Here is a 25,882-nt window from a genome sequence, read left to right on the forward strand (position 1 = left end):
TAAGAAGATCCATGGGATACAGTAAACCGGAAGTGAAGCAACGGAATCTAAAACCTGTCTCACAGGAAAGGTTCAAAGCATAGACAGTAAGAAGAGCCAGTCTTCTTGTACTTGAGTCGGCATTGCGCCTTTTGTATTTAATTCCGATGCAATTTCCGTGATTCATCGTCCATAAGAAGGTCAGAGGGATACAGTAAACCTGAAGTGAAGCATCGGAATCTATAACTAGTGTCACAGGAATGGTTCAAAATATAGACAGTAAGAAGAGTCCGTTTTCTTGTAATTAAGTCGGCATTGTGCCTTTTGAGTTTAATTCCGATAGACTTTCTGTGTTTCATCGTCAATAAGAAGGGCAGAGGGATACAGTAAACCTGAAGTGACGCATCGGAATCTATAACTAGTGTCACAGGAATGGTTCAAAACATAGACAGTAAGAAGAGTCAGTTACCTCGTACTTAAGTCGGCATTGTGCCTTTTGTATTTAATTCCGATGCAATTTCTGTGTTTCATCGTCAATAAGAATGTCCAAGGGATACAGTAAATCAGAAGTGAAGCATCGGAATCTAAAAACGGGCTCACGGGAAGGGTTCAAAACATAGACAGTAAGAAGAGCCAGTCTTCTTGTACTTGAGTCGGCATTGTGCCTTTTGTATATAATTCCGATGCAATTTCTGTGTTTCATCGTCAATAAGAATGTCAGAGGGACACAGCAAACCTGAAGTGAAGCATCGGCATCTATAACTAGGTCACAGGAATGGTTCAAAACATAGACAGTAAGAAGAGCCAGTCTTCTTGTACTTGAGTCGGCATTGTGCCTTTTGTATATAATTCCGATGCAATTTCTGTGTTTCGTCGTCAATAAGAATGTCAGAGGGATACAGTAAACCTGAAGTGATGCATCGGCATCTATAACTAGGGTCACAGAAATGGTTCAAAACATAGACAGTAAGAAGAGTCAGTTTTCTTGTACTTAAGTCGGCATTGTTCCTTTTCTATTTAATTCCGATGCAATTTCTATGTTTCATCGTCAATACGAAGGTCAGAGGGATACAGTAAACCTGAAGTGAAGCATCGGAATCTATAACTAGTGTCACAGGAATAGTTCAAAACATAGACAGTAAGAAGAGTCAGTTATCTTGAACTTAAGTGGGCATTGTGCTTTTTGTATTTAATTCCGATGCAATTTTTGTGTTTCATCGTCAATAAGAAGGTCACAGGGATACAGTAAACCTGAAACGAAGCATCTTAATCTGTAATTAGTGATATAGGAATGGTTCAAAGATAGACAGTAAAAAGAGTCAGTTTTCTTGTACTTAAGTCGCATTTTGCCTTTTGTAATTAATTACGATGCAATTTCTGTGTTTCATCGTCAATAAGAATGTCCAAGGGATACAGTAAACCTGAAGTGAAGCATCGGAATCTAAAACGGGGCTCACAGGAAAGGTTCAAAACATAGACAGTAAGAAGAGCCAGTCTCCTTGTACTTGAGTCGGCATTGTGCCTTTTGTATATAATTCCGATGCAATATCTGTGTTTCATCGTCAATAACAAGGTCAGATCGATACAGTAAACCTGAAGTGAAGCATCGGAATCAATATTTAGTGTCACAGGAATGGTTGTAAACATAGACAGTAAGAAGAGCCAGTCTTCTTGCACTTGAGTCGGCATTGTTCCTTTTGTATATAATTCCGATGCAATTTCTGTGTTTCGTCGTCAATAAGAATGTCAGAGGGATACAGTAAACCTGAAGTGATGCATCGGCATCTATAACTAGGGTCACAGAAATGGTTCAAATCATAGACAGTAAGAAGAGTCAGTTTTCTTGTACTTAAGTCCGTATTGTGCATTTTGTATTTAATTCCGATGCAATTTCTGTGTTTCGTCGTCAATAAGAAGATCCATGGGATACAGTAAACCGGAAGTGAAGCAACGGAATCTAAAACCTATCTCACAGGAAAGGTTCAAAGCATAGACAGTAAGAAGAGCCAGTCTTCTTGTACTTGAGTCGGCATTGCGCCTTTTGTATTTAATTCCGATGCAATTTCCGTGTTTCATCGTCCATAAGAAGGTCGGAGGGATACAGTAAACCTGAAGTGAAGCATCGGAATCTATAACTAGTGTCACAGGAATGGTTCAAAATATAGACAGTAAGAAGAGTCCGTTTCCTTGTAATTAAGTCGGCATTGTGCCTTTTGAGTTTAATTCCGATAGACTTTCTGTGTTTCATCGTCAATAAGAAGGGCAGAGGGATACAGTAAACCTGAAGTGACGCATCGGAATCTATAACTAGTGTCACAGGAATGGTTCAAAACATAGACAGTAAGAAGAGTCAGTTACCTCGTACTTAAGTCGGCATTGTGCCTTTTGTATTTAATTCCGATGCAATTTCTGTGTTTCATCGTCAATAAGAAGATCACAGGGAAACAGTAAACCTGAAACGAAGCATCTGAATCTATAACTAGTGTCACAGGAATGGTTCAAACATAGACAGTAAGAAGAGTCAGTTTTCTTGTACTTAAGTCGGCATTGTGCCTTTTGTATTTAATTACGATGCAATTTCTGTGTTTCATCGTCAATAAGAATGTCCAAGGGATACAGTAAATCAGAAGTGAAGCATCGGAATCTAAAAACGGGCTCACGGGAAAGGTTCAAAACATAGACAGTAAGAAGAGCCAGTCTTCTTGTACTTGAGTCGGCATTGTGCCTTTTGTATATAATTCCGATGCAATTTCTGTGTTTCATCGTCAATAAGAATGTCAGAGGGACACAGTAAACCTGAAGTGAAGCATCGGCATCTATAACTAGGGTCACAGGAATGGTTCAAAACATAGACAGTAAGAAGAGCCAGTCTTCTTGTACTTGAGTCGGCATTGTGCCTTTTGTATATAATTCCGATGCAATTTCTGTGTTTCGTCGTCAATAAGAATGTCAGAGGGATACAGTAAACCTGAAGTGATGCATCGGCATCTATAACTAGGGTCACAGAAATGGTTCAAAACATAGACAGTAAGAAGAGTCAGTTTTCTTGTACTTAAGTCGGCATTGTTCCTTTTCTATTTAATTCCGATGCAATTTCTATGTTTCATCGTCAATACGAAGGTCAGAGGGATACAGTAAACCTGAAGTGAAACATCGGAATCTATAACTAGTGTCACAGGAATAGTTCAAAACATAGACAGTAAGAAGAGTCAGTTATCTTGAACTTAAGTGGGCATTGTGCTTTTTGTATTTAATTCCGATGCAATTTTTGTGTTTCATCGTCAATAAGAAGGTCACAGGGATACAGTAAACCTGAAACGAAGCATCTTAATCTGTAACTAGTGATATAGGAATGGTTCAAAGATAGACAGTAAAAAGAGTCAGTTTTCTTGTACTTAAGTCGCATTTTGCCTTTTGTAATTAATTACGATGCAATTTCTGTGTTTCATCGTCAATAAGAGTGTCCAAGGGAAACAGTAAACCTGAAGTGAAGCATCGGAATCTAAAACGGGGCTCACAGGAAAGGTTCAAAACATAGACAGTAAGAAGAGCCAGTCTCCTTGTACTTGAGTCGGCATTGTGCCTTTTGTATATAATTCCGATGCAATATCTGTGTTTCATCGTCATTAACAAGGTCAGATCGATACAGTAAACCTGAAGTGAAGCATCGGAATCAATATTTAGTGTCACAGGAATGGTTGTAAACATAGACAGTAAGAAGAGCCAGTCTTCTTGTACTTGAGTCGGCATTGTGCCTTTTGTATATAATTCCCGATGCAATTTCTGTGTTTCGTCGTCAATAAGAATGTCAGAGGGATACAGTAAACCTGAAGTGATGCATCGGCATCTATAACTAGGGTCACAGAAATGGTTCAAAACATAGACAGTAAGAAGAGTCAGTTTTCTTGTACTTAAGTCGGCATTGTTCCTTTTCTATTTAATTCCGATGCAATTTCTATGTTTCATCGTCAATACGAAGGTACGAGGGATACAGTAAACCTGAAGTGAAGAATCGGATCTATAAGTAGTGTCACAGTAATTGTTCACAACATAGACAGTAGAAGATTCAGTTTTCTTGCACTTAAGTCGGCATTGTGCCTTTTGTATTTATTTCCGATGGAATTTCTGTGTTTCATCAACAATAAGATGGTCAGAGGGATACAGTAAACCTGAATTGAAGCATCGGAATCTATAACTAGTGTCACAGGAATGGTTCAAAACATAAACAGTAAGAAGAGTCAGTTTTCTTGTACTTAAGTCGGCATTGTGCCTTTTGAGTATAATTCCGATGCACTTTCTGTGTTTCATCGTCAATAAGAAGGTCCGAGGGATACAGTAAACCTGAAGTGAAGCATCGGAATCTATAACTAGTGCCACAGGAATGGTTCAAAACATAGACAGTAAGGAGAGTCCGTTTTCTTGTACTTAAGTTGGCATTGTGCCTTTTGTATTTAATCCCGATGCAATTTCTATGTTTCATCGACAATAAGAACGTCAGAGGGATACAGTAAACCTGAAGTGAAGCATCGGAATCTAAAACCGGTCTCACAGGAAAGGTTCAAAACATAGACAGTAAGAAGTGTCAGTCTTCTTGTACTTGAGTCCGCATTGTGCCTTTTGTATTCAATTCCGATGCAATTTCTGTGTTTCATCGTCAATAAGAAGGTCAGAGGGATACAGTAAACCTGAAGTGAAGCATCGGAATCTATAAATAGTGTCACAGGAATGGTTCAAAACATAGACAGTAAGAAGTGTGAGTTTTCTTGTACTTAAGTCGGAATTGTGCCTTTTGTTTTCAATTCCGATGCAATTTCTGCTTTTCGTCGTCAATAAGATGGTCCACGGGATACAGTAAACCTGAAGTGATGTATCGGAATCTGAAACCGGTCTCACCGGAAAGGTTCAAAACATAGACAGTAAGAAGAGCCAGTCTTCCTGTACTTGATTCGCCATTGTGCCTTTTGTATTTAATTCCGATTCAATTTCTGTGTTTCATCGTCCATAAGAAGGACAGAGGGATACAGTAAACCTGAAGTGAAGCATCGGAATCTATAACTAGTGTCACAGGAATAGTTCAAATCATAGGCAGTAAGAAGAGTCAGTTATCTTGAACTTAAGTCGGAATTGTGCTTTTTGTATTTAATTCCGATGCAATTTTTGTGTTTCATCGTCAATAAGAAGGTCACAGGGATACAGTAAACCTGAAACTAAGCATCTGAATCTATAAATAGTGATATAGGAATGGTTCAAAGATAGACAGTAAAAAGAGTCAGTTTTCTTGTACTTAAGTCGGCATTTTGCCTTTTGTAATTAATTACGATGCAATTTCTGTGTTTCATCGTCAATAAGAATGTCCAAGGGATACAGTAAACCAGAAGTGAAGCATCGGAATCTAAAACGGGGCTCACAGGAAAGGTTCAAAACATAGACAGTAAGAAGAGCCAGTCTCCTTGTACTTGAGTCGGCATTGTGCCTTTTGTATATAATTCCGATGCAATATCTGTGTTTCATCGTCAATAACAAGGTCAGATCGATACAGTAAACCTGAAGTGAAGCGTCGGAATCAATATTTAGTGTCACAGGAATGGTTCAAAACATAGACAGTAAGAAGAGCCAGTCTTCTTGTACTTGAGTCGGCATTGTGCCTTTTGTATATAATTCCGATGCAATTTCTGTGTTTCGTCGTCAATAAGAATGTCAGAGGGATACAGTAAACCTGAAGTGATGCATCGGCATCTATAACTAGGGTCACAGAAATGGTTCAAAACATAGACAGTAAGAAGAGTCAGTTTTCTTGTACTTAAGTCGGCATTGTTCCTTTTCTATTTAATTCCGATGCAATTTCTATGTTTCATCGTCAATACGAAGGTAAGAGGGATACAGTAAACCTGAAGTGAAGAATCGGATCTATAACTAGTGTCACAGTAATTGTTCAAAACATAGACAGTAGAAGATTCAGTTTTCTTGTACTTAAGTCGGCATTGTGCCTTTTGTATTTATTTCCGATGCAATTTCTGTGTTTCATCAACAATAAGAAGGTCAGAGGGATACAGTAAATCTGAAGTGAAGCATCGGAATCTATAACTAGTGTCACAGGAATGGTTCAAAACTTAGACACTAAGGGGAGTCAGTTTTCTTGTACTTAAGTTGGCATTGTGCCTTTTCTATTTAATTCCGATGCAATTTCTGTGTTTCATCGTCAATAAGAAAGTCAGAGGGATACAGTGAACCTGTAGTGCTGCATCGGAATCTATAACTAGTGTCACAGGAATGGTTCAAAACATAGACAGTAAGAAGAGTCAGTTTTCTTGTACTTAAGTCGGCATTGTGCCTATTGTATATAATTCCGATGCAATTTCTGTGTTTCATCGTCAATAAGAAGGTCCACAGGATACAGTAAACCTGAAGTGAAGCATCGGAATCTGAAACCAGTCTCACAGGAAAGGTTCAAAACATAGACAGTAAGAAGAGCCAGTCTTCTTGTACTTGAGTCGGCATTGTGCCTTTTGTAATTAATTCCGATGCAATTTCTGTGTTTCATCGTCAATAAGCAGGTCAGAGGGATACAGTAAACCTGAATTGAAGCATCGGAATCTATAAGTAGTGTCACAGGAATGGTTCAAAACATAAACAGTAATAAGAGTCAGTCTTCTTGTACTTAAGTCGGCATTGTGCTTTTTGAGTATAATTCCGATGCACTTTCTGTGTTTCATCGTCAATAAGAAGGTCCGAGGGATACAGTAAACCTGAAGTGAAGCATCGGAATCTATAACTAGTGCCACAGGAATGGTTCAAAACGTAGACAGTAAGGAGAGTCCGTTTTCTTGTACTTAAGTCGGCATTGTGCCTTTTGTATTTAATCCCGATGCAATTTCTATGTTTCATCGTCAATAAGAACGTCAGAGGGATACAGTAAACCTGAAGTGAAGCATCGGAATCTAAAACCGGTCTCACAGGTAAGGTTCAAAACATAGACAGTAAGAAGTGTCAGTCTTCTTGTACTTGAGTCCGCATTGTGCCTTTTGTATTCAATTCCGATGCAATTTCTGTGTTTCATCGTCGATAAGAAGGTCAGAGGGATACAGTAAACATGAAGTGAAGCATCTGAATCTATAACTAGGGTCACAGGAATGGTTCAAACATAGACAGTAAGTAGAATCAGTTTTCTTGTACTTAAGTCGGCATTGTGCCTTTTGTATTTAATTCCGATGCAATTTCTGTGTTTCATCGTCATTACGAAGGTCAGAGGGATACAGTAAACCTGAAGTGAAGCATCGGAATGTATAACTAGTGTCACAGGAATGGTTCAAAACATAGACAGTAAGAACTGTCAGATTTCTTGTACTTAAGTCGGCATTGTGCCTTTTGCATTCAATTCCGATGCAATTTCTGCGTTTCGTCGTCAATAAGAAGGTCCACAGGATACAGTAAACCTGAAGTGAAGCATCGGAATCTAAAGCCGGTCTCACAGGAAAGGTTCAAAACATAGACAGTAAGAAGAGCCAGTCTTCATGTACTTGAGTGGGCATTGTGCTTTTTGTATTTAATTCCGATGCAATTTCTGTGCTTCATCGTCAATAAGAAGGTCAGAGGGATACAGTAAACCTGAAGTGAAGCATCGGAATCTATAACTAGTGTCACAGGAATGGTTCAAAACATAGACAGTAAGAAGATTCAGTTTTCTTGTACTTAAGCCGGCATTGTGCCTTTTGTATTTAATTCCGATGCAATTTCTGTGTTTCATCGTCAATAAGAAGGTCAGAGGGATACAGTAAACCTGAATTGAAGCATCGGAATCTATAACTAGTGCCACAGGAATGGTTCAAAACATAAACAGAAAGAAGAGTCAGTTTTCTTGTACTTAAGTCGGCATTGTGCCTTTTGAGTTTAATTCCGATGCACTTTCTGTGCTTCATCGTCAATAAGAAGGTCAGAGGGATACGGTAAACCTGAAGTGAAGCATCGGAATCTAAAACCGGTCTCACAGGAAAGGTTCAAAACATAGACAGTAAGAAGTGTCAGTCTTCTTGTACTTGAGTCCGCATTGTGCCTTTTGTATTCAATTCCGATGCAATTTCTGTGTTTCATCGTCGATAAGAAGGTCAGAGGGATACAGTAAACATGAAGTGAAGCATCTGAATCTATAACTAGGGTCACAGGAATGGTTCAAACATAGACAGTAAGTAGAATCAGTTTTCTTGTACTTAAGTCGGCATTGTGCCTTTTGTATTTAATTCCGATGCAATTTCTGTGTTTCATCGTCATTACGAAGGTCAGAGGGATACAGTAAACCTGAAGTGAAGCATCGGAATGTATAACTAGTGTCACAGGAATGGTTCAAAACATAGACAGTAAGAAGTGTCAGTCTTCTTGTACTTGAGTCCGCATTGTGCCTTTTGCATTCAATTCCGATGCAATTTCTGTGTTTCATCGTCGATAAGAAGGTCAGAGGGATACAGTAAACATGAAGTGAAGCATCTGAATCTATAACTAGGGTCACAGGAATGGTTCAAACATAGACAGTAAGTAGAATCAGTTTTCTTGTACTTAAGTCACCATTGTGCCTTTTGTATTAGTTCGATGCAATTTCTGTGTTTCATCGTCAATAAGAAGGTCAGAGGGATACAGTAAACCTGAAGTGAAGCATCGGAATCTATAACTAGTGTCACAGGAATGGTTCAAAACATAGACAGTAAGAAGAGTCAGTTTTCTTGTACTTAAATCGGCAATGTACCTTTTGTATTTAATTCCGATGCAATTTCTGTGTTTCATCGTCAATAAGAAGGTCAGAGGGATACAGTAAACCGGAATTGAAGCATCGGATTCCATACTAGTGTCACAGGAATGGTTCAAAACATAAACAGTAAGAAGAGCCAGTTTTCTTGTACTTAAGTCGGCATTGTGCTTTTTGTATTTAATTCGATGCAATTTCTGTGCTTCATCGTCAATAAGAAGGTCAGAGGGATACAGTAAACCTGAAGTTAAGCATCGGAATCAATAACTAGTGTCACAGGAACGGTTCAAAGCATAGACAGTAAGAAGAGTCAGTTTTCTTGTACTTCAGACGGCATTGTGCGTTTTGTATTTAATTCCGATGCAATTTCTGTGTTTCATCAACAATAAGAAGGTTAGAGGGATAGAGTAAACCTGAAGTGAAGCATACGAATCTATAACTACTATCACAGGAATGGTTCAAAACTTTGACAGTAAGAAGAGGCAGTTTTCTTGTACTTAAGTAGGCATTGTGCCTTTTGTATTTAACTCCGATGCAATATCTGTGTTTCATCGTCAATAAGAAGGTCAGAGGGATACAGTAAACCTGAAGTGAAGCATCGGAATCTATAACTAGTGTCACATGAATGGTTCTAATCATGGACAGTACGAAGAGTCAGTTTTCTTGTACTTACGTCGGCATTGTGCTTTTTGTATTTAATTCCGTTGCAATTTCTGTGTTTCATAGTCAACAAGAAGGTCAGAGGGATACAGTAAAATTGAAGTGAAGCATCGGAATCAATATTTAGTGTCACAGGAATGGTTCAAAACATAGACAGTAGAAGAGTCAGTTTTCTTGTACATAAGTCGGCATTGTGCCTTTTATATATAATTCCGATGCAATTTCTGTGTTTCATCGTAAATAAGAAGGTCAGAGGGATACAGTAAACCTGAACTGAAGCATCGGAATCTATAACTAGTGTCACAGGAATGGTTCAAATCTTAGACAGTAAGGAGAGTCAGTTTTCTTGTACTTAAGTCGGCATTGTGCCTTTTGTATTTAATTCCGATGCAATTTCTGTGTTTTATCGTCAATAAGAAAGTCAGAGGGATACAGTGAACCTGAAGTGAAGCATCGGAATCTATAACTAGTGTCACAGGAATGGTTCAAAACATAGACAGCAAGAAGAGTCAGTTTTCTTGTACTTAAGTCGGCATTGTGCCTTTTGTATTTAATTCTGATGCAATATCTATGTTTCATCGTCAATAAGAAGGTCAGAGGGATACAGTAAACCTGAAGTGAAGCATCGGAATCTATAACTAGTGTCACAGGAACGGTTCAAAACATAGACAGTAAGAAGAGTCAGTTTTCTTGTACTTAAGACGGCATTGTGCGCTTTGTATTTAATTCCGATGCAATTTCTGTGTTTCATCAACAATAAGAAGGTTAGAGGGATAGAGTAAACCTGAAGTGAAGCATACGAATCTATAACTAGTATCACAGGAATGGTTCAAAACTTTGACAGTAAGAAGTGGCAGTTTTCTTGTCCTTAAGTAGGCATTGTGCCTTTTGTATTTAACTCAGATGCAATTTCTGTGTTTCATCGTCAATAAGAAGGTCAGAGGGATACAGCCAACCTGAAGTGAAGCATCGGAATCTATAACTAGTGTCACATGAATGGTTCAAAACATGGACAGTACGAAGAGTCAGTTTTCTTGTACTTACGTCGGCATTGTGCTTTTTGTATTTAATTCCGTTGCAATTTCTGTGTTTCATAGTCAACAAGAAGGTCAGAGGGATACAGTAAAATTGAAGTGAAGCATCGGAATCAATATTTAGTGTCACAGGAATGGTTCAAAATATAGACAGTAAGAAGATTCAGTTTTCTTGTACTTAATTCGGCATTGTGCGTTTTGTATTTAATTCCGATGCAATTTCTGTGTTTCAACGTCAATAAGGACGTCAGAGGGATACAGTAAACCTGAAGTGAAGCATCTGAATCTATAACTAGTGTCACAGGAATGGTTCAAACATAGACAGTAAGAAGAGTCAGTTTTATTGTTCTTAAGTCGGAATTGTGCCTTTTGTATTTAATTCCGATGCAATTTCTGTGTTTCAACGTCAATACGAATGACCAAGGGATACAGTAAATCAGAAGTGAAGCATGGTAATCTAAAACCAGGCTTACAGGAAAGGTTCAAACTTAGACAGTAGGAAGAGCCTGTCTTCTTGTACTTGAGTCGGCATTGCGCCTTTTGTATATAATTCCGATGCAATTTCTGTGTTTCAACGTCAATAAGAATGTCAGAGGGATACAGTAAACCTGAAATGAAGCATCGGAATCTATAACTAGTGTCACAGGAATGGTTCAAAACATAGACAGTAAGAAGAGTCAGTTTTCTTGTACTTAAGTCGGCATTGTGCCTTTTGTATTTAGTTCCGATGCAATTTTTGTGTTTGATCGTCAATAAAAAGGTCAGAGGGATACAGTAAACCTGAAGTGAAGCATCGGAATCCATAACTAGTGTCACAGGAATGGTTCAAAACATAGACAGTAAGAAGTGTCAGTTTTCTTCTACTTAAGTCGGCATTGTGCGTTTTGTATTTAATTCCGATGCAATTTCTGTGTTTCATCAACAATAAGAAGGTCAGAGGGATACAGTAAACCTGAAGTGAAGCATACGAATCTATAACTAGTATCACAGGAGTGGTTCAAAACTTTGACAGTAAGAAGAGTCAGTTTTCTTGAACTTAAGTAGGCATTGTGCCTTTTGTATTTAATTCCGATGCAATTTCTGTGTTTCATCGTCAATAAGAAGGTCAGAGGGATACAGTCAACCTGAAGTGAAACATCGGAATCTATAACTAGTGTCACATGAATGGTTCAAAACATATACAGTACGAAGAGTCAGTTTTCTTGTACTTAAGTCGTCATTGTGCTTTTTGTATTTAATTCCGATGCAATTTCTGTGTTTCATCGTCAATAAGAAGGTCAGAGGGATACAGTAAACCTGAAGTGAAGCATGGGAATCAATATTTAGTGTCACAGGAATGGTTCAAAACATAGACAGTAGAAGAGTCAGGTTTCTTGTACTTATGTCGGCATTGTGCTTTTTGTATTTAATTCCGATGCAATTTCTGTGTTTCAAGAACAATAAGAAGGTCAGAGGGATACAGTAACCCTGAAGTGAAGCATCGTAATCTATAACTAGTGTCACAGGAATGGTTCAAAGCTTAGACAGTAAGGAGAGTCAGTTTTCTTGTACTTAAGTCGGCATTGTGCCTTTTGTATTTAATTCCGATGCAATTTCTGTGTTTTATCGTCAATAAGAAGGAAAGAGGGATACAGTGAACCTGAAGTGAAGCATCGGAATCTATAACTAGTGTCACAGGAATGGTTCAAAATATAGACAGTAAGAGGAGTCAGTTTTCTTGTACTTAATTCGGCATTGTGCCTTTTGTATTTAATTCCGATGCAATTTCTGTGTTTCATCGTCAATACGAATGACCAAGGGATACAGTAAACCTGAAGTGAAGCATCGTAATCTAAAACCGGGCTCACAGGAAAGGCTCAAACATAGACAGTAGGAAGAGCCAGTCTTCTTGTACTTGAGGGGGCATTGTGCCTTTTGTATATAATTCCGATGCAATTTCTGTGTTTAATCGTCAATAAGAATGTCAGAGTGATACAGTAAACCTGAAGTGAAGCATCGGAATCTATAACTAGGTTCACAGGTATGCTTCAAAACATAAACAGTAAGAAGAGTCAGTTTTCTTGTACTTAAGTCGGCATTGATCATTTTGTATTTAATTCCGATGCAATTTCTGTGCTTCATCGTCAATACGAAGGTCAGAGGGATACAGTAAACCTGAAGTGAAGCATCGGAATGTATAACGAGTGTCACAGGAATGGTTCAAAACATAGACAGTAAGAACTGTCAGATTTCTTGTACTTAAGTCGGCATTGTGCATTTTGCATTCCAATCCGATGGAACTTCTGCGTTTCGTCGTCAATAAGAAGGTCCACAGGATACCGTAAACCTGAAGTGAAGCATCGGAATCTAAAACGGGTCTCACAGGAAAGGTTCAAAACATAGACAGTAAGAAGATCCAGTCTTCTTGTACTTGAGTCGGCATTGTGCCTTTTGTATTTAATTCCGATGCAATTTCTGTGTTTCATCGTCAATAAGAAGGTCAGAGGGATACAGTAAACCTGAATTGAAGCATCGGAATCTATAACTAGTGTCACAGGAATGGTTCAAAACATAAACAGTAAGAAGAGTCAGTTTTCTTGTACTTAAGTCGGCATTGTGCCTTTTGAGTTTAATTCCGATGCACTTTCTGTGTTTCATCGTCAATAAGATGGTCAGAGGGATACAGTAAACCTGAAGTGAAGAATCGGAATCTATAACTAGTGTCACAGGAATGGTTCAAAACATAAACAGTAAAAAGAGTCAGTTTTCTTGTACTTAAGTCGGCATTGTGCCTTTTGTATTTAATCCCGATGCAATTTCTATGTTTCATCGTCAATAAGAACGTCAGAGGGATACAGTAAACCTGAAGTGAAGCATCGGAATCTAAAACCGGTCTAACAGGAAAGTTTCAATACATAGACAGTAAGAAGTGTCAGTCTTCTTGTACTTGAGTCCGCATTGTGCCTTTTGTATTCAATTCCGATGCAATTTCTGTGTTTCATCGTCGAGAAGGCGGTCAGAGGGATACAGTAAACATGAAGTGAAGCATCTGAATCTATAACTAGGGTCACAGGAATGGTTCAAACATAGACAGTAAGAAGAATCAGTTTTCTTGTACTTAAGTCGGCATTGTGCCTTTTGTATTTAATTCCGATGCAATTTCTGTGTTTCATCGTCAATAAGAATGTCCAAGGGATACAGTAAACCTGAAGTGAAGCATACGAATCTATAACTAGTATCACAGGAACGGTTGAAAACTTTGACAGTAAGAAGAGTCAGTTTTCTTGTACTTAAGTAGGCATTGTGCCTTTTGTAATTAATTCAGATGCAATTTCTGTGTTTCATCTTCAATAAGAAGGTCAGAGGGATACAGTAAACCTGAAGTGAAGCATACGAATCTATAACTAGTATCACAGGAACGGTTGAAAACTTTGACAGTAAGAAGAGTCAGTTTTCTTGTACTTAAGTAGGCATTGTGCCTTTTGTATTTAATTCCGATGCAATTTCTGTGTTTCATCGTCAATAAGAAGGTCAGAGGGATACAGTCAACCTGAAGTGAAACATCGGAATCTATAACTAGTGTCACATGAATGGTTCAAAACATAGACAGTACGAAGAGTCAGTTTTCTTGTACTTAAGTCGGCATTGTGCTTTTTGTACTTAATTCCGATGCAATTTCTGTGTTTCATCGTCAATAAGAAGGTCAGAGGGATACAGTAAACCTGAAGTGAAGCATCGGAAACAATATTTAGTATCACAGGAATGGTGCAAAAGATAGACAGTACAAGAGTCAGGTTTCTTGTACTTAAGTCGGCATTGTGCTTTTTGTATTTAATTCCGATGCAATTTCTGTGTTTCATGAACAATAAGAAGGTCAGAGGGATACAGTAACCCTGAAGTGAAGCATCGGAATCTATAACTAGTGTCACAGGAATGGTTCAAAGCTTAGACTTTCTTGTACTTAAGTCGGCATTGTGCCTTTTGTATTTAATTCCGATGCAATTTCTGTGTTTTATCGTAAATGAGAAGCAAAGAGGGAAACAGGGAACCTGAAGTGAAGCATCGGAATCTATAACTAGTGTCACAGGATTGGTTCAAAATATAGACAGTAAGAGGAGTCAGTTTTCTTGTACTTAATTCGGCATTGTGCCTTTTGTATTTAATTCCCATGCAATTTCTGTGTTTCATCGTCAATAAGGAGGTCAGAGGGATACAGTAAACCTGAAGTGAAGCATCGGAATCTATAACTAGTGTCACAGGAATGGTTCAAAACATGGACAGTAAGAAGAGTCAGTTATCTTGTATTTAAGTCGGCATTGTGCCTTTTGTATTTAATTCCGATGCAATTTCTGTGTTTCATCGCCAATAAGAAGGGCACAGTGATACAGTAATCCTGAAGTGAAGCATCTGAATCTATAACTAGTGTCACAGGAATGGTTCAAACATAGACAGTAAGAAGAGTCAGTTTTCTTGTACTTTAGTCGGCATTCTGCCTTTTGTATTTAATTCCGATGCAATTTCTGTGTTTCATCGTCAATATGAATGTCCAAGGGATAGAGTAAACCTGAAGTGAAGCATCGGAATCTAAAACCGGGCTCACAGGAAATGTTCAAAACATAGACAGTAAGAAGAACCAGCCTTCTTGTACTTGAGTCGGCATTGTGCATTTTGTATATAATTCCGATGCAATTTCTGTGTTTCATCGTCAATAAGAATGTCCAAGGAATACAGTAAACCTGAAGTGAAGCATCGGAATCTATAACTAGTGTCACAGGAATGGTCAAATCATAGACAGTAAGAAGAGTCAGTTTTCTTGTACTTAAGTCGGCATTGTGCCTTTTGAGTTTAATTCCGATGCACTTTCTGTGTTTCATCGTCAATAAGAAGGTCAGAGGGATACAGTAAACCTGAAGTGAAGCATCGGAATCTATAACTAGTGTCACAGGAATGGTTCAAAACATAAACAGTAAGAAGAGTCAGTTTTCTTGTACTTAAGTCGGCATTGTGCCTTTTGTATTTAATCCCGATGCAATTTCTATGTTTCATCGTCAATAAGAACGTCAGAGGGATACAGTAAACCTGAAGTGAAGCATCGGAATCTGAAACCGGTCTCACAGGAAAGGTTCAAAACATAGACAGTAAGAAGTGTCAGTCTTCTTGTACTTGAGTCCGCATTGTGCGTTTTGTATTCAATTCCGATGCAATTTCTGTGTTTCATCGTCGAGAAGGCGGTCAGAGGGATACAGTAAACATGAAGTGAAGCATCTGAATCTATAACTAGGGTCACAGGAATGGTTCAAACATAGACAGTAAGAAGAATCAGTTTTCTTGTACTTAAGTCTGCATTGTGCCTTTTGTATTTAATTCCGAAGCAATTTCTGTGTTTCATCGTCAATAAGAATGTCCAAGGGATACAGTAAACCTGAAGTGAAGCATCGGAATCTAAAACCGGTCTCACAGGAAATGTACAAAACATAAACAGTAAGAAGAGCCAGTCTTCTTGTACTTGAGTCGGCATTGTGCCTTTTGTATTTAATTCTGTAGCAATTTCTGTGTTTCATCTTCAATAAGAAGGTCAGAGGGATACAGTAAACCTGAAGTGAAGCATACGAATCTATAACTAGTATCACAGGAATGGTTGAAAGCTTTGACAGTAAGAAGAGTCAGTTTTCTTGTACTTAAGTAGGCATTGTGCCTTTTGTATTTAATTCCGATGCAATTTCTGTGTTTCATCGTCAATAAGAAGGTCAGAGGGATAGAGTCAACCTGAAGTGAAACATCGGAATCTATAACTAGTGTCACATGAATGGTTCAAAACATAGACAGTACGAAGAGTCAGTTTTCTTGTACTTAAGTCGGCATTGTGCTTTTTGTATCTAATTCCGATGCAATTTCTGTGTTTCATCGTCAATAAGAAGGTCAGAGGGATACAGTAAACCTGAAGTGAAGCAACGGAATCAATATTTAGTGTCATAGGAATGGTGCAAAAGATAGACAGTACAAGAGTCAGGTTTCTTGTACTTAAGTCGACATTGTGCTTTTTGTATTTAATTCCGATGCAATTTCTGTGTTTCATCAACAATAAGAAGGTCAGAGGGATACAGTAACCCTGAAGTGAAGCATCGGAATCTATAACTAGTGTCACAGGAATGGTTCAAAGCTTAGACTTTCTTGTACTTAAGTCGGCAATGTGCCTTTTGTATTTAATTCCGATGCAATTTCTGTGTTTTATCGCAAATAAAAAGCAAAGAGGGATACAGTGAACCTGAAGTGAAGCATCGGAATCTATAACTAGTGTCACAGGAATGGTTCAAAATATAGACAGTAAGAGGAGTCAGTTTTCTTGTACTTAATTCGGCATTGTGCCTTTTGTATTTAATTCCCATGCAATTTCTGTGTTTCATCGTCAATAAGGAGGTCAGAGGGATACAGTAAACCTGAAGTGAAGCATCTGAATCTATAACTAGCGTCACAGGAATGGTTCAAACATAGACAGTAAGAAGAGTCAGTTTTCTTGTACTTAAGTCGGCATTGTGCCTTTTGTATTTAATCCCGATGCAATTTCTGTGTTTCATCGTCAATACGAAGACCAAGGGATACAGTAAACCTGAAGTGAAGCATCGGAATCTAAAACCGGTCTCTCAGGAAATGTTCAAAACATAAACAGTAAGAAGAGCCAGTCTTCTTGTACTTGAGTCGGCATTGTGCCTTTTGTATATAATTCCGATGTAATTACTGTGTTTCATCACCAATAAGAATGCCAGAGGGATACAGTAAACCTGAAGTGAAGTATCGGAATCTATAACTAGTGTCACAGGAATGGTTCAAATCATAGACAGTAAGAAGAGATAGTTTTCTTGTACTTAAGTCCGCATTGTGCCTTTTGTATTTAATTCTGATGCAATTTCTGTGTTTCATCGTCAATAAGAAGGTCAGAGGGATACAGTAAACCTGAAGTGAAGCATCGGAATCTATAACTAGAGTCACGGGAATGGTTCAAAACATAGACAGTAAGAAGAGTCAGTTTTCTTGTACTTAAGCCGGCATTGTGCCTTTTGTATTTAATTCCGATGCTATTTCTGTGTTACATCATCAATAAGGTCTGACGGATACAGTAAACCTGAAGTGAAGCATCGGAATCTATAACTAGTGTCACAGGAATGGTTCAAAACATAAACAGTAAGAAGAGTCAGTTTTCTGGTACTTAAGTCGGCATTGAGCGTTTTGTATTTAATTCCGATGCAATTTTTGTATTTGATTGTCAATAAGAAGGTCAAAGGGATACAGTAAACCTGAAGTGAAGCATTGGAATTTATAACTAAGTTCACAGGAATGGTTCAAAACATAGACAGTAAGAACTGTCAGATTTCTTGTACTTAAGTCGGCATTGTGCCTTTTGTATTCAATTCAGATGCAATTTCTGCGTTTCGTCGTCAATAAGAAGGTCCACAGGATACAGTAAACCTGAAGTGCAGCATCAGAATCTAAAACCGGTCTCACAGGAAAGGTTCAAAACATAGACAGAAAGAAGAGCCAGTCTTCTTGTACTTGAGTCGGTATTGGGCCCTTTGTATTTAATTCCGATGCAATTTCTGTATTTCGTCGTCAATAAGAAGATCCATGGGATCCAGTAAACCGGAAGTGAAGCAACGGAATCTAAAACATGTCTCACAGGAAAGGTTCAAAACATAGACAGTAAGAAGAGCCAGTCTTCTTGTACTTGAGTCGGCATTGTGCCTTTTGTATTTAATTCCGATGCAATATCTGTGTTTCATCGTCCATAAGAAGGTCGGAGGGATGCAGTAAACCTGAAGTGAAGCATCGGAATCTATAACTAGTGTCACAGGAATGGTTCAAAACATAGACAGTAAGAAGAGTCCGTTTTCTTGTAATTAAGTCGGCATTGTGCCTTAGAGTTTAATTCCGATGCACTTTCTGTGTTTCAACGTCAATGAGAAGGTCAGAGGGATACAGTAAACCTGAAGTGAAGCATCGGAATCTATAACTAGTGTCACAGGAATGGTTCAAAACATAGACAGTAAGAAGAGTCAGTTATCTTGTATTTAAGTCGGCATTGTGCCTTTTGTATTTAATACCGATGCAATTTCTGTGTTTCATCGCCAATAAGAAGGTCACAGTGATACAGTAAACCTGAAGTGAAGCATCTGAATCTATAACTAGTGTCACAGGAATGGTTCAAACATAGACAGTAAGAAGAGTTAGTTTTCTTGTACTTTAGTCGGCATTGTGCCTTTTGTATTTAATTCCGATGCAATTTCTGTGTTTCATCGTCAATAAGAATGTCCAAGGGATACAGTAATCCTGAAGTGAAGCATCGGAATCTAAAACCGGGCTCACAGGAAATGTTCAAAACATAGACAGTAAGAAGAACCAGCCTTCTTGTACTTGAGTCGGCATTGTGCATTTTTATATAATTCCGCTGCAATTTCTGTGTCTCATCGTCAATAAGAATGTCAGAGGGATACAGTAAACCTGAAGTGAAGCATCGGAATCTATAACTAGTGTCACATGAATGGTTCAAAATATAGACAGTAAGAAGAGTCAGTTTTCTTGTACTTAAGTCGACATTGTGCCTTTTGTGTATAATTCCGATGCAATTTCTATGTTTCATCGTCAATAAGAAGGTCAGAGGGATACACTGAACCTGAAGTGAAGCATCCGAATCTATAACTAGTGCCACAGGAATGGTTCAAAACTTTGACAGTAAGAAGAGTCAGTTTTCATGTACTTAAGTAGGCATTGTGCCTTTTGTGTTTAATTCGGATGCAATTTCTGTCTTTCATCGTCAATATGAAGGTCAGAGGGATACGGTAAACCTGAAGTGAAGCATCGGAATCTATAACTAGTGTCACATGAATGGTTCAAAACATAGACAGTACGAAGAGTTAGTTATCTTGTACTTAAGTCGGCATTGTGCTTGTTGTATTTAATTCAGATGCAATTTCTGTGTTTCATCGTCAATAAGAAGGTCAGAGGGATGCAGTAAACCTGAAGTGAAGCATCGGAATCTATAACTAGTGTCACAGGAATGGTTCAAAACACAGACAGTAAGAAGAGTCAGTTTTCTTGTACTTAAGTCGGCATTGTGCCTTTTGTATTTAAGTCCGATGCTATTTCTGTGTATCATCGTCAATAAGAATGTCAGAGGGATACAGTAAACCGCATGTGAAGCATCGGAATCAAAAACCGGGCTCACGGGAAAGGTTCAAAACATAGACAGTAAGAAGAACCAGTCTTCTTGTACTTGAGTCGGCATTGTGCATTTTGTATATAATTCCGATGCAATTTCTGTGTTTCATCGTCAATAAGAATGTCAGAGGGATACAGTAAACCTGAAGTGAAGCATCGGAATCTATAACTAGCGTCACAGGAATGGTTCAAAACATAGACAGTAAGAAGAGTCAGTTTTCTTGTACTTAAGTCGGCATTGTTCCTTTTGTATTTAATTGCGATGCTATTTCTGTGTTTCATCGTCAATAAGAAGGTCAGAGGAATACAGTAAACCTGAAGTGAAGCAACGGAATCTATAACTAGTGTCACAGGAATGGTTCAAAACATAGACAGTAAGAAGTGTGAGTTTTCTTGTACTTAAGTCGGAATTGTGCCTTTTGTATTCAATTCCGATGCAATTTCTGCTTTTCGTCGTCAATAAGATGGTCCACGGGATACAGTAAACCTGAAGTGATGCATCGGAATCTGAAACCGGTCTCACAGGAAAGGTTCAAAACATAGACAGTAAGAAGAGCCAGTCTTCTTGTACTTGAGTCGGCATTGTGCCTTTTGTATTTAATTCCGATTCAATTTCTGTGTTTCATCGTCCATAAGAAGGACAGAGGGATACAGTAAACCTGAAGTGAAGCATCGGAATCTATAACTAGTGTCACAGGAATAGTTCAAACATAGACAGTAAGAAGAGTCAGTTATCTTGAACTTAAGTCGGCATTGTGCTCTTGTATTTAATTCCGATGCAATTTTTGTGTTTCATCGTCAATAAGAAGGTCACAGGGATACAGTAAACCTGAAACGAAGCATCTGAATCTATAACTAGTGATATAGGAATGGTTCAAAGATAGACAGTAAAAAGAGTCAGTTTTCTTGTACTTAAGTCGGCATTTTGCTTTTTGTGATTAATTACGATGCAATTTCTGTGTTTCATCGTCAATACGAATGTCCAAGGGATACAGTAAACCTGAAGTGAAGCATCGGAATCTAAAACCGGGCTCACAGGAAAGGTTCAAAACATAGACAGTAAGAAGAGCCAGTCTTCTTGTACTTGAGTCGGCATTGTGCCTTTTGTATATAATTCCGATGCAATATCTGTGTTTCATCGTCAATAACAAGGTCAGATCGATACAGTAAACCTGAAGTGAAACATCGGAATCAATATTTAGTGTCACAGGAATGGTTCAAAACATAGACGGTAAGAAGAGTCAGTTTTTTGTACTTAATTTGGCATTGTGCCTTTTCTATTTAATTCCGACGCAATTTCTGTGTTTCATCGTCAATAAGAAGGTCAGAGAGATACAGTAAACCTGAAGTGAAGCATCGGCATCTATAACTAGTGTCATAGGAATGGTTCAAAACATAGACCGTAAGAAGAGTCAGTTTTCTTGTACTTAAGTCGGCATTGTTCCTTTTCTATTTAATTCCGATGCAATTTCTATGTTTCATCGTCAATAAGAAGGTCAGAGGGATACAGTAAACCTGAAGTGAAGAATCGGAATCTGTAACTAGTGTCACAGGAATGGTTCAAATCATAGACAGTAAGAAGAGTCAGTCTTCTTGTACTTAAGTCGGCATTGTGCCTTTTCTATTTCATTCCGATGCAATTTCTGTGTTTCATCGTCAATAAGAACGTCAGAGGGATACAGTAAACCTGAAGTGAAGCATCGGAATCTATAACTAGTGTCACAGGAATTGTTCAAAACATAGACAATAAGAAGTGTCAGTTTTCTTGTACTTAAGTCGGCATTGTGCCTTTTGTATTCAATTCCGATGCAATTTCTGCTTTTCGTCGTCAATAAGAAGGTCCACGGGATACAGTAAACCTGAAGTGAAGCATCGGAAACTAAAACCGGTCTCACAGGAAAGGATCAAATCATAGACAGTAAGAGGAGCCAGCCTTCTTGTACTCGAGTCGGCATTGTGCCTTTTGTATTAAATTCCGATGCAATTTCTGTGTTTCATCGTCAATAAGAAAGTCAGAGGGATACAGTAAACCTGAAGTGAAGCATCGGAATCTATAACTAATGTCACAGGTTCAAATCATAGACAGTAAGAAGAGTCAGTTTTATTGTACTTAAGTCCGTATTGTGCATTTTGTATTTAATTCCGATGCAATTTCTGTGTTTCGTCGTCAATAAGAAGATCCATGGGATTCAGTAAACCGGAAGTGAAGCAACGGAATCTAAATCCTGTCTTACAGGAAAGGTTCAAAGCATAGACAGTAAGAAGAGCCAGTCTTCTTGTACTTGAGTCGGCATTGTGCCTTTTGTATTTCATTCCGATGCAATTTCTGTGTTTCATCGTCCATAAGACGGTCAGAGGGATACAGTAAACCTGAAGTGAAGCATCGGAATCTATAACTAGTGTAACAGGAATGGTTCAAAATATAGACAGTAAGAAGAGTTTGTTTTCTTGTAATTAAGTCGGCATTGTGCCTTTTGAGTTTAATTCCGATAGACTTTCTGTGTTTCATCGTCAATAAGAAGATCAGAGGGATACAGTAAACCTGAAGTGACGCATCGGAATCTATAACTAGTGTCACAGGAATGGTTCAAAACATAGACAGTAAGAAGAGTCAGTTATCTTGTACTTAAGTCGGCATTGTGCCATTTGTATTTAATTCCGATGCAATTTCTGTGTTTCATCGTCAATAAGATGATCACAGGGAAACAGTAAACCTGAAACGAAGCATCTGAATCTATAACTAGTGTCACAGGAATGGTTCAAACATAGACAGTAAGAGGAGTCAGTTTTCTTGTACTTAAGTCGGCACTGTGCCTTTTGTATTTAATTACGATGCAATTTCTGTGTTTCATCGTCTATAAGAATGTCCAAGGGATACAGTAAACCAGAAGTGAAGCATCGGAATCTAAAAACGGGCTCACAGGAAAGGTTCAAAGGATAGACAGTAAGAAGAGCCAGTCTTCTTGTACTTGAGTCGGCATTGTGCCTTTTGTATATATTTCCGATGCAATTTCTGTGTTTCATCGTCAATAAGAATGTCAGAGGGACACAGTAAACCTGAAGTGAAGCATCGGCATCTATAACTAGGGTCACAGGAATGGTTCAAAATATAGACAGTAAGAAGAGCCTGACTTCTTGTACTTGAGTCGGCATTGTGCCTTTTGTATATAATTCCGATGCAATTTCTGTGTTTCGTCGTCAATAAGAATGTCAGAGGGATACAGTAAACCTGAAGTGATGCATCGGCATCTATAACTAGGGTCACAGAAATGGTTCAAAACATAGACAGTAAGAAGAGTCAGTTTTCTTGTACTTAAGTCGGCATTGTTCCTTTTCTATTTAATTCCGATGCAATTTCTATGTTTCATCGTCAATACGAACGTCAGAGGGATACAGTAAACCTGAAGTGAAGAATCGGATCGATAACTAGTGTCACAGTAATTGTTCAAAACATAGACAGTAGAAGATTCAGTTTTCTTGTACTTAAGTCGGCATTGTGCCTCTTGTATTTATTTCCGATGCAATTTCTGTGTTTCATCAACAATAAGAAGGTCAGAGGGATACAGTAAATCTGAAGTGAAGCATCGGAATCTATAACTAGTGTCACAGGAATGGTTCAAAACTTAGACACTAAGGAGAGTCAGTTTTCTTGTACTTAAGTTGGCATTGTGCCTTTTCTATATAATTCCGATGCAATTTCTGTGTTTCATCGTCAATAAGAAAGTCAGAGGGATACAGTGAACCTGTAGTGCTGCATCGGAATCTATAACTAGTGTCACAGGAATGGTTCAAAACATAGACAGTAAGAAGAGTCAGTTTTCTTGTACTTAAGTAGGGATTGTGCCTTTTGTATTTAATTCGGATGCAATTTCTGTCTTTCATCGTCAATATGAAGGTCAGAGGGATACAGTAAACCTGAAGTGAAGAATCGGAATCTATAACTAATATCACAGGAATTAATCAAAACATAGACAGTAGAAGATTCAGTTTTCTTGTACTTAAGTCGGCATTGTGCCTTTTGTATTGAATTCTGATGCAATATCTGTGACTCATCGTCAATAAGAAGGTCAGAGGGATACAGTAAACCTGAAGTGAAGCATCGGAATCTATAACTAGTGTCATAGGAATGGTTCAAAGCATAGACGGTAAGAAGAGCCAGTCTTCTTGTACTTGAGTCGGCATTGTGCCTTTTGTATATAATTCCGATGCAATTTCTGTGTTTCGTCGTCAACAAGAATGTCAGAGGGATACAGTAAACCTGAAGTGAAGCATCAGAATCTATAACTAGTGCCACAGGAATGGTTCAACACATAGACAGTAAGGAGAGTCCGTTTTCTTGTACTTAAGTCGGCATTGTGCCTTTTGTATTTAATCCCGATGCAATTTCTATGTTTCATCGTCAATAAGAACGTCAGAGGGATACAGTAAACCTGAAGTGAAGCATCGGAATCTAAAACCGGTCTCACAGGAAAGGTTCAAAACATAGAAAGTAAGAAGTATCAGTCTTCTTGTACTTGAGTCCGCATTGTGCCTTTTGTATTCAATTCCGATGCAATTTCTGTGTTTCATCGTCGATAAGAAGGTCAGAGGGATACAGTAAACATGAAGTGAAGCATCTGAATCTATAACTAGGGTCACAGGAATGGTTCAAACATAGACAGTAAGAAGAATCAGTTTTCTTGTACTTAAGTCGGCATTGTGCCTTTTGTATTTAATTCCGATGCAATTTCTGTGTTTCATCGTCATTCCGAAGGTCAGAGGGATACAGTAAACCTGAAGTGAAGCATCGGAATGTATAACTAGTGTCACAGGAATGGTTCAAAACATAGACAGTAAGAACTGTCAGATTTCTTGTACTTAAGTCGTCATTGTGCCTTTTGCATTCAATTCCGATGCAATTTCTGCGTTTCGTCGTCAATAAGAAGGTCCACAGGATACAGTAAACCTGAAGTGAAGCATCGGAATCTAAAACCGGTCTCACAGGAAAGGTTCAAAACATAGACAGTAAGAAGAGCCAGTCTTCTTGTACTTGAGTCGGCATTGTGCTTTTTGTATTTAATTCCGATGCAATATCTCTGCTTCATCGTCAATAAAAAGTCAGAGGGATACAGTAAACCTGAAGTGAAGCATCGGAATCTATAACTAGTGTCACAGGAATGGTTCAAAACATAGACAGTAAGAAGATTCAGTTTTCTTGTACTTAAGCCGGCATTGTGCCTTTTGTATTTAATTCCGATGCAATATCTGTGTTTCATCGTCAATAAGAAGGTCAGAGGGATACAGTAAACCTGAATTGAAGCATCGGAATCTATAACTAGTGCCACAGGAATGGTTCAAAACATAAACAGTAAGAAGAGTCAGTTTTCTTGTACTTAAGTCGGCATTGTGCCTTTTGAGTTTAATTCCGATGCACTTTCTGTGCTTCATCGTCAATAAGAACGTCAGAGGGATACAGTAAACCTGAAGTGAAGCATCGGAATCTAAAACCGGTCTCACAGGAAAGGTTCAAAACATAAACAGTAAGAAGAGCCAGTCTTCTTGTACTTGAGTCGGTATTGTGCCTTTTGTATATAATTCCGATGTAATTACTGTGCTTCATCACCAATAAGAATGCCAGAGGGATACAGTAAACCTGAAGTGAAGTATCGGAATCTATAACTAGTGTCACAGGAATGGTTGAAATCATAGACAGTAAGAAAAGTTAGTTTTCTTGTACTTAAGTCGGCATTGTGCCTTTTGTATTTAATTCTGATGCAATTTTTGAGTTTCATCGTCAATAAGAAGGTCAGAGGGATACAGTAAACCTGAAGTGAAGCATCGGAATCTATAACTAGAATCACAGGAGTGGTTCAAAACATAGACAGTAAGAAGAGTCAGATTTCTTGAACTTAAGCCGGCATTGTGCCTTTTGTATTTAATTCCGATGCTATTTCTGTGTTACATCATCAATACGGTCTGACGGATACAGTAAACCTGAAGTGAAGCATCGGAATCTATAACTAGTGTCACAGGAATGGTTGAAAACATAAACAGTAATTAGAGTCAGTTTTGTGGTACTTAAGTCGGCATTGAGCCTTTTGTATTTAATTCCGATGCAATTTCTGTATTTCATCGTCAATAAGAAGGTCAGAGGGATACAGTAAACCTGAAGTGAAGCATCGGAAATTATAACTAAGCTCACAGGAATGGTTCAAAACATAGACAGTAAGAACTGTCAGATTTCTTGTACTTGAGTCGGTATTGGGCCTTTTGTATTTAATTCCGATGCAATTTCTGTGTTTCGTCG

This window comes from Schistocerca serialis, chromosome 4 (genome assembly GCF_023864345.2).
Source record: "Schistocerca serialis cubense isolate TAMUIC-IGC-003099 chromosome 4, iqSchSeri2.2, whole genome shotgun sequence".
Lineage (NCBI taxonomy): Eukaryota > Metazoa > Arthropoda > Insecta > Orthoptera > Acrididae > Schistocerca > Schistocerca serialis.